The following is a 10,279-nucleotide window of genomic DNA, read 5'->3' as shown; positions in this document are numbered from 1 at the left end:
AGGAGAGATACAGGAGAGAGACAGGAGAGAAACAGGAGAGAGAGAGACAGGAGAGAGAGAGAGACAAGAGAGAGACAGGAGAGATCCAGGAGAGAGATACAGGAGAGATCCAGGAGAGAGAGACAGGAGAGAGAGAGACAGGAGAGAGAGAGACAAGAGAGAGAGACGAGAGATACAGTAGAGAGAGACAGGAGAGCTGCCTTGAAAGGACTCCATTCAGACACTCTACACTCGCCCTTGAAAACAATCTCGAAAGCAAGCAATCCTGTTTGTCTTTTAAAAAGGTGCTCAATCATTCGACTTAATCTCCTGCGTTTTGTCCCTGAGAGCAGTGTTGCAATCTGAACATCTTCATGTTCATCAAGATGTCACGCTGCTGAGAGACTTTTGCATGAAATTGCTCTAGATAAACAACCTCAAACGTGTATTCAGGGACAGAGTAGAAACCAGAAACTAACTGATTACATCCGTGCACCCGACTGTAAGAAGGGCAAACAAACTGCAGAACACCGAGGTCACTGACCTACAGGAAGAACATGATGCTCAGCCGGTGTCCTTGTGTGCCCCGCCCCTGACAGGAAGGACAGGTGACATCATGACCATCGTGACCTCACCTGCTCTCTGGTCCCTGTCAGGCCTGAAGGGAAGACTCTTGGTCAGGCCGAGGATTCATCATGGAAACAGCTGACTGAGCCCCCACCCTCACCCGCCCCCCCCACCCTCATCCTCCCACCCCCCCTCACCCTCATCCTCCCACCCCCCCTCACCCTCACCCTCCCACCTTCCCTTACCCTCCCCCCCCCCTCATGCATCGGCTGCTCTGGGCTGGACGCCCCATCACCGACTCATGAATAAAACATCCTGTTCTACCACAGCCTCAAGTGTATGTCAATCAAACCGGCTGGTGGAGAATGTGTGTGTGTTTTGTTTGTGTATGTGTGTGCTGTTTGTGTGTGTGTTTGTTTGTGTACGTGTGTGTTTGAGTGTGTTGTTTGTGTGCACATTTGACCTGATATCTGGTCTGGTTGAATGATGACATGTTTGATTCAGGTTGGATGTGGCTATGTCAGTGTGTGTGCCTGGTCCCATATCATTTCCTCATTAATTACAGCCCCAGGAAACCTAATGATGGCCCTCTCCTGATTGCTGCTGTAGAGCCAGACACACCCACACAAACACATTCACACATAGATATACACACACATTGACATACACACAAATACACTTACACACGCGCACACACACAGGTGTTTAACAGCTGCTGTGAAGACCCATGATGCACTCTGATGAGATACCCTCGTCTCAGCTCATCAGACCATCTCATCTCTCCTGGTTCCCACCTCGCCCTGCCTTGCTGCAGGCTGCCTTGCTGCAGGTTGGCTGGCTAGCACCTCACCTCTCCTGTTACCTTCCGCAACTCTCCTCTTCCAGACCCACCTCAAACTCCCCATGCTGCTCACTGTAATGAACAGCCAACCCCTCCTCCCCTCCCTCCCTCCCTCCTTTTTTCCGGTCTGAAAGCTAGAGACTGGAAGAGATCATGACAGTGGAGGCTTCATGCAGGACACAGAAGCAGCTGTCTCTTGCAAACACTGTTCTGCCTTCCAGCTCCTCCTGAGTTACCCTCCGTCCAACACAAGCCAATGACCTTTCATTTGTGACCATTATTGATTTATTTCTGTTGAGAGACAATTTAACTGTCTACCTTTTAATCCAGAGACTTTATACAGGACTGGTAATCAGATGAGTCCATGGTTACAAGGGACTTAAACATTCATGTTTATCTTTTCGCAAAACCAGTGAGGTAGGAGGGGATTTGTGAAAGTGAAGTGCAGTTCCCAGCGTTGAGATGGGAGAGTCGCGGAGGTGGAGAAATTACACATCATTTTCTTTGCTGCAGAGGTGGCAGTCTTTGTTCCTCCGTGGGAATATTCGAGCGTGAAAACGAACTGTGTCCGCCCCAACACACCTCAGAGAGAGGGGCTGTATCCGCCCCAACACACCTCAGAGAGAGCCAAGTCTGGGATTTGTCGAGGAAAGCACTCTGCCACCGTCAAAGACGGGACGATAACAGGAAGTGTGTCACGCTGCGTTCAGATGGCGCCGGATAAAAGCACTCAGAGATACCGACCCTGTGTGGACGTGACTGGAACCACACACACACACACACAGGTTGTAAAGTGCAGACGCATTAAAACACACCTGAGCACACAAACACACGCACATGCACTTTTCACACTCAGGCATCGTTATGGTAACAGGGAGAGCATCACAGGTGCACACACGTGCACACACACGTGCACACACACGTGCACACACATCCATCCGGCACACTGAAAATGACGGGCTCTCACTGCGGTGTAGTCATACGTGCACACACACACTCTCTCTTTCTACACCATCCCCATCCAGCCTCCTCTCCCGTACTGACTGACAACTGGGCTGATCTGCCTTGCAGGGAACTACAGGCTGAAACAGAGGTAGAGAGAGAGAGAGGGAGAGAGGTAGAGAGGTAGAGACAAAAAAATAAAGAGAGAGAAAGGCAGGGGATGGGAGAGAGAGACGGACGGGATGGAGAGAGAGGCAGGCAGGCAGGGGATGGGAGAGAGAGACAGGGGATGGGAGAGAGAGAGAGACAGGCAGGCAGGTAGGGGATGGGAGAGAGAGACAGGGGATGGGAGAGAGAGACAGGCAGGCAGGTAGGGGATGTGAGAGAGAGACAGGGGATGGGAGAGAGAGAGAGGCAGGATGGGAGAGAGAGGCAGGCAGGCAGGGGATGAGAGAGAGAGAGAGAGAGAGAGAGAGAGAGAGAGAGAGAGAGAGAGAGAGAGAGAGAGAGAGAGAGAGAGAGAGAGGAGGAGCAAAACAAGTATGAAAACAGAGAAGGCGGGGCGAAGAGAGTGCAATGAACAGCATGAAGGGAAGGTAGACCGAGTGTGTGTGCGGACATGTGCTGACCAGCGCTCGTGAGCTGGGAGAGGCCAGTAAGAAGGGCAGCGTGGGGGGGGCAGGGCTGCCGTGGCCTCAGGAGAGGACAGCTGACCTGACGAAGGGAAGAACAGAGAACTGGGACAGACAGGAGATACACCACGCCCTCTCTGTACAGACAGACAGGCAGACAGACACACACCCTCTCTACAGACAGACAGACAAGCAGACAGACAAGGAGGCAGGCAGACACACACTCTACAGACAGAAAGACAAGCAGACAGACAGGCAGGCAGACACACACACTCTACAAGCTGGAGTGGTAGGTGGATAGATACGCTGTTTGGTCATGCATAGACATGAGACCACACAGAGATGAGTGACAGGCACGAGGCGATGTAAACAATCTGTCTGTGAAAAACACACCAAGACAGTCATTATAAAGAGAAGGCCAGGAGAAGAGACGTCCGTTTGTGACGCCCTGAGATTAATTTCTTCAAGAGCTGTCTTCGCCAACGAAACGCCTCACGCCATCCCTTTCATGTGGTCTGTCAAAGAAGTTACAGCGTGCGCATCCACAACCCTTCTTCTCCTTCCAGAAGCACAAATAACTGACATTGAAATGATAGAAGCCGTTCTTGAGGATTTGTGGAATGCTTACTCAGTGTCCACGCTGTCACACTGATGCTTGACTGGAGTGATTCTCCGCACAGCTCCTGAGACAACAGATGGAACAGCTGAAGGAGAAGGCGAGAGATAAGAGAGGGTCAACATTGACAACCCTCTCCGGATTGGCTGCTCCCTGTCATTTCCCAGGGGGCCGAGCACAAGCCCCAGTCAAACAGCGGAGGGGTATAAATAGACAAAAAGGTTAGAACATCACAAGCTGCAGAGGGGAATTTAAGCAGTACATGGAGGCAGGCTGTATCAACACAGGTTTTAATGCTTGGTTCTGTCTGCTCAAGACTGCCATCAACCCTTTGTGAAGGCAGAGATCGCTATCTAGAGTTTTTAAATTCTGTCTTGACTTTGAATTCAGTGTTGCCAGTTTAACGACTTTGTCGCTAGATTTTGCGACTTTTCGCCATCCCCAGCGACAAAAAAATCAAATCTAGCGACTAGCGACAAACCTAGCGACTTTCCGCTTTGGCAATCTCTGTTTGTATTGCTGCCCCCCCTCCCACACACACACACACAAACCTGAGCTGGGCCCAATTTGGCTGTTGGGATTTACGTAATTACGTATGCGAGCTAATTAACAACCTTTCAGATAGCCAGTGGCGACTCCTGGTGAGATTTGATTGGACAACGCTGTGTAGGATTGTTGAGATCAGAATAAAGCCGCCTGTGTGTCCGTTACATCTCCCGTGTTGCTGTTTTCTATTAATCATGCCAGTGGTAAGCGCTTCTCTCACAGACTCTCCGACAACAACACACCCTGGAAATACACCCTCTCATTATCATTCTCTTTTCTGTCTGGCACTTTCTGCAGCGAGGACGTCCAAAACCCAGTTTCACTTCCCTTGGTAGTTGTTCAGAAAAGGAGCTATAACAAGAAAACGCTGTGTCACGCCAACCGAACGGCCGACCGACCGACCGAGATTCTCTTCGCCTCTGGCACACATTCCTCTCCTGTTTTACCTTGTCGGAGGTTCTGAAACCAGGGCCAGGCCAGGCAGGACCCTGGAGCGTCTTCTCAGACAGGGAGAGAGCCATTAGCAGAACAGGGGGAGGAGGGGGACGGGGAAATGCCTTGCTCTTTTCTCTGGCCAGGCTGCAGGCATCTGAGTCGCTCGCTGCTTCCCCCCCAGCTCGTGAGACGGTGGCAGGCGTGCGTGCGCCGCGCTGCCAGATTATCCTCTGGGAGAGAAGCACATTTGGAGCACAGACATCCGTCAAGGCAAGCCTTCAGAGAGACTGTGGGAGCTGCAATTGATGATGATGATGATGACGACGCAGACGACGACAAAGGCGCCGACAGCACACGCACACACGCACATCCGTTGTGGACTGACAGAAGAGCTGTAGCGTGCCTGCTCCATCACGTCAGGTGGAGGCAGAGCAGAGGCCACAGCAGCACCACCCCTCAGGGCTGCACCTCGACACGGGATGGGTGAGCACCAGGACCAGCCGTGCCGGAGCAACACTGCATCACAGAAACTGCTGCTGGAATGAAACGATCACAGACAGACAGTATATTACTACTGAATGGAAACACACACAAGAGCACATACACACAGACACACGGAGACACACAGATACACACAGACACACACTGATACACACACAGAGATAGACACAGACACACATAGATAGACACACACATACACACACACACCACATCACTTCGCCAGTATCACCACCTCTCCTCTGTCACTCTTTATAAGACCCAGAGCTTCAAAGGACGACACGTGAACTAAGGAAGCCAACACAACCACATGCCCACACATCCAGGGGCTGATTCACCAGGAAGAAGAGGAGGGCACTGGATAACTAAGAAGAGTGGAACGGAGAGGGAATGAGGGGGAGAGGAAGAATGAGAATGTGAGGGAGGAGGGATAGAGAGGAGGGAGAGAGAGGAGGGAGAGAGCGGGAGAGAGAGGGGGAGAGAGCGGGGGAGAGAGGGGGGAGAGAGCAGGAGAGAGAGGGGGGAGAGAGGGGGAGAGAGAGGGAGATAATGTTAGGGAGGAGGGAGAGAGAGAGGGAGGGAGGGAGAGAGAGAAAAAGACGTGCAAAGGTCCTCGGTCATTCCAGTTGTCGAGCAGACCTGGACCTGGTCCACAAGGGGAGCACAGCCGCAGGGGTGACCCCGGGAGGGGCTGATGTCCTGGGCTCGGAGCTGGGCGAGGTCTGGGGAAGAGGGAAGGTGGATGTCCAGGACCGCCCGGCAGCTCCAAGAGCTATCATTCACCTGATCACCTGGTGATCAGGCCTCTTTCACGGATCATAAAGCTCTGTTATTGCCTTGTCCTCGAGGAGTCATTGTGTGTGTGTGTGTGTGTTTGTGTGTGTCTGTGTGTAGATATATTTTTCAAATGGTACTCAAATACACATCCGGACCAACCCGCAGCTCTGTAAATCTACCTTAGACTGTATCTACCTGAGGTCAAAGACAAAGACTGTTGGTGCATGAAATCTTTGTAACTTTTAGTTTTCCTGGGCCTAGAGTACAATAACAGAATAATAGTTTGGTAGAAGAAGGTGTTTGTACCTGGAGGTGGAGGGATGTGGAGGAGGTGTTTCTGCCTGGAGGTGGAGGGATGTGGAGGAGGTGTTTCTGCCTGGAGGTGGAGGGATGTGGAGGAGGTGTTTCTGCCTGGAGGTGGAGGGATGTGGAGGAGGTGTTTCTGCCTGGAGGTGGAGGGATGTGGAGGAGGAGGTGTTTCTGCCTGGAGGTGGAGGGATGTGGAGGAGGAGGTGTTTCTGCCTGGAGGTGGAGGGATGTGGAGGAGGAGGTGTTTCTGCCTGGAGGTGGAGGGATGTGGAGGAGGAGGTGTTTCTGCCTGGAGGTGGAGGGATGTGGAGGAGGAGGTGTTTCTGCCTGGAGGTGGAGGGATGTGGTGGAGGTGTTTCTGCCTGGAGGTGGAGGGATGTGGTGGAGGTGTTTCTGCCTGGAGGTGGAGGGATGTGGCCGGATGTCTGGATGAAGAAACACACGATGGGGTAAGTGACAGGCAGAGGAGAGGCCGGGAGGGAGCGTGTGGAACCCTCTGATAAGGGGAAGAAGAGGAGGCCCTGTCACAGGCCTCCTCCAGGCTCGATAAGGAAACTCCTACTCTGATTTCTCCACACAGCCGGACGCCTATCGCTCACACAGCAGCGACAAGCCATGAGAAACGAGAGAGCAGCCAAGAGGGAGAGGAGGGGGGAGAGGGGGAGAGGGGGAAGGGGGGGGGAGGAGAAAGGAGGGGGGGAGGAAGGAGGGGGGAGGGAGGGTAGGAAGGAGGGGGGAGGGAGAGGAAGGGGGAGGGAGAGGAGGGGGGAGGGAGAGGAAGGGGGAGGGAGAGGAGGGGGGAGGGAGGGAGAGGAAGGGGGAGGGAGAGGAGGGGGGAGGGAGGGAGGGAGGGAGGGAAGGAGGGAGAGGAGGAAGGAGGGGGGAGGAAGGGAGGAGAGGAAGACAGTGAGGGAGACAGAGAAGTTGGAGGCCGGGTGAATAATTGATTTAAATGCAGCTTAGCTCTCACTCGAACACATCTATTATTCAACATTAGCATGCTGTCAGATAGGGCGAGAGCCGAAACCCTGTCTACCAATCAGATCAGGCCTTGCTGTGCTGTCTTCCGCGCCAACCGTTGAAGACTGGAGCGGCTCAGTGACACGGCTCCCGTGGGTCCGGGGAAAGAAGAGAAAAAATTTAAAAGATTATCAATACTTGAACTCATGACGGCCATTAAGAATGCAGTGGGAACCATGACCCAAATTCCATATTAGCTCAGGGCATTTGCATAAAACACATACATAACAGAGTTTCATTCATGAGACCACCATACCTATAAATTCTATTTCATCACAGATAAAAAGGTTATTATTTATAGTAAATACAGTTACATTCAGTAGTAAATAATTGGCACGGCGCCTCAAAAACAACCACATCAAAATGCCAAATAGTGGAGCGTGTTGTCAGGGTGAGCAGCGTGTGATGTGTAGTGTGTGACTCATCCGTGATCCGCTGGGCCAGAGGGTGTCCATGGCCGCCGTGCCTCTGTGCCCTCTGTGCAGCCGTGCGACTGAACGTGGCCGCCGTGCCTCTGTGCAGCCGTGCGACTGAACGTGGCCGCCGTGCCTCTGTGCAGCCGTGCGACTGAACGTGGCCGCCGTGCCTCTGTGCAGCCGTGCGACTGAACACGTCTACCCCAGCAAGACAACCCTCAGGAGGAAGAGGTAGCTCTCTGGGAGGAACGCAATGCCACAAATAAACACAACAAGGATTGTGTTTATTCATGTGTGTATGTCTGTGTGTGTATGTTGGTGTGTGTGTATGTGTGTGTGTGTTCTGTTTCAAGGACAAACGGTTGCTCTTCTAGTCTATTGGACGTACTGGAAACATGTATTGGTTTCTGACAGCCTGGCATGAACGATTGCCACGATAAAATACAAAACTGTGCAGATAAACACAAAGTGTGTGAGGTGGGCTGGTGGACTGGTAGACTGGTGGGCTGATTGGGCTGGTGGGCTGATTGGACTGGTGGGCTGATTGGCTGGTGGACTGGTGGGCTGATGGGCTGATTGGGCTGGTGGGCTGATGGGCTGGTGGGCTGGTGGGCTGATTGGGCTGGTGGGCTGATGGGCTGGTGGGCTGATGGGCTGATTGGGCTGGTGGGCTGATGGGCTGATTGGCTGATTGAGCTGGAAATAAAGGGAAAAGAAGAAAAGAGATGGAGAAGGAGTGAGAGAAAAATGACGCGGGTGTTAACTCATGAAGCACCTCATCCGGAACACATTCTGTGCTACATTGTGCACTTTTATCCAATAGTGGATACATATTACACTGCAGGCTTAGTCTAAGTCTAATAAGTGGAAATGAATTACCTTCCACAATGCGCATTAAGAATTATGTAAACCTCGCTGGACTAAAGTAGATTGATTCATAATTCCCCTTTTCTCCCCAAAGTTACCACGTGTCCTGAGGCTCACGCTTCCCCTCCGAACTCCACTCCCTCCGACCCAGACTGGGGGATCTCCAGCTCCATCACGTCTCACGTCTGCAAAGGACAGACTCCACGCTTCCTCCTCAGCACAGCTCACAGTGAAGGATTCTGTCAGAGAGGGCCTAATTAAAGGGGATTAAATGGAAGAGGTTTAGCACTATGGAAATAATGAAACGGTGCTGGTTGACTGGTTCTGCGTGTGTCTGTGGAGGAGCAGGTCTGTGTCTGCAGGAGGAGAGGCTGCAGGGTGGAGGAGCAGGTCTGTGTCTGCAGGAGGAGAGGCTGCAGGGTGGAGGAGCAGGTCTGTGTCTGCAGGAGGAGAGGCTGCAGCCTGGAGGAGCAGGTCTGTGTCTGCAGGAGGAGAGGCTGCAGCCTGGAGGAGCAGGTCTGTGTCTGCAGGAGGAGAGGCTGCAGCCTGGAGGAGCAGGTCTGTGTCTGCAGGAGGAGAGGCTGCAGCCTGGAGGAGCAGGTCTGTGTCTGCAGGAGGAGAGGCTGCAGGGTGGAGGAGCAGGTCTGTGTCTGCAGGAGGAGAGGCTGCAGGGTGGAGACCCCCCCTGCCTGCCTCTCCCAGCCCCTCTGCTGACATGTGACATGAGCATGTTGACACGCAGAGCCGTGTGAGTCGACCACACGCAAGCGGAGGGGAGCACCTGCGGATCTAGACCACAGTAACCACACTCCGGCAACGGAACGTTTGGTGATTGAGAGTGTGTGTTTGTGTGTGTGTGTATTTACAGCGATCTTTCTTTACTTCCTTTGCCTGTAGCCCATATCTGGGTCAGAGAACTGGCTTGTCTTGAAGGAGTTTATTTCCTTCATCCTGGTTGCCGCAAAGCATTCTGTGTGTGTGTGTGTCTGTGTGTGTCTGTGTGTGTGATTGCTTGCGTGTGAGGTATCAAAAGAGTGGCATTTCTTTTATTCTAAAGGGCTATGTCGACCATATACTGTGTTCAAAGTAGGACAAGAGAAAAAAGATAGAGAGAGAGAGGGCATCGTAAATACTGGTTCTCTTTAGTAGAGTTAAGAGCTTGTGTAAAAACGGATCTCTCTCTGCCTCAGAAGAATAAAAACGGATCTCTCTCTGCCTCAGAAGAATAAAAACTGATCTCTCTCTGCCTCAGAAGAATAAAAACGGATCTCTCTGCCTCAGAGGAGTAAAAACGGATCTCTTTGCCTCAGAGGAGTAAAAACTGATCTCTCCCTCAGAGGAGTCGAAACTGAAAGAACGGTTCCTGAACCACTTTGACCATTTTTATACTACAATGATACTTGTTTTAAGGGATTAGTGTTGATGTCTTATAGATTTGTATCGCAGTGATGTCTTTGTCTTAGCTATGACACATTTTACAAAACACACATATCACCCTGCCCTCCTCCCTCTATCCTGTCATTACTGTTCCCAATCACAACCATCTGCACGGTAGTCTGAAATCAGTCCAGTTATTTATCCAACTACAATGACCCCGCTAGAAGAAGCTGTTAATGTATCACATCAGCTGGGTTCTAGCACTGAATTACTGTCATTTCAACAAACAGCACTGATGAGAAGCCTCTTTAATGGTGATCATATATCACGTACAGCTGGACTGTCACAATTGTTATTCGCTTATATTAAAACCAGTCATTTCCCCCGACACAGCTTTCAATACAGCTGGCATTAGCATACAAATGTGATTCAAACTAGAACGTGAACTCTGCCTTCA

General features: G+C 51.8%; 1 pseudogene; it reads right to left on the bottom strand.

Moving 5' to 3' along the window:
- Positions 1-8,618, bottom strand: part of LOC134038572 (junction plakoglobin-like) — a 16,527-nt pseudogene extending 7,909 nt beyond the window's left edge.
- Between the last annotated feature and the right edge of the window lie 1,661 nt (positions 8,619-10,279).

This window comes from Osmerus eperlanus, chromosome 2 (genome assembly GCF_963692335.1).
Source record: "Osmerus eperlanus chromosome 2, fOsmEpe2.1, whole genome shotgun sequence".
Classification (NCBI taxonomy): Eukaryota; Metazoa; Chordata; class Actinopteri; order Osmeriformes; family Osmeridae; genus Osmerus; species Osmerus eperlanus.
The sequence above is the reverse complement of the archived record's forward strand: the minus strand, read 5'-3'. Positions and strand labels throughout refer to the sequence as shown.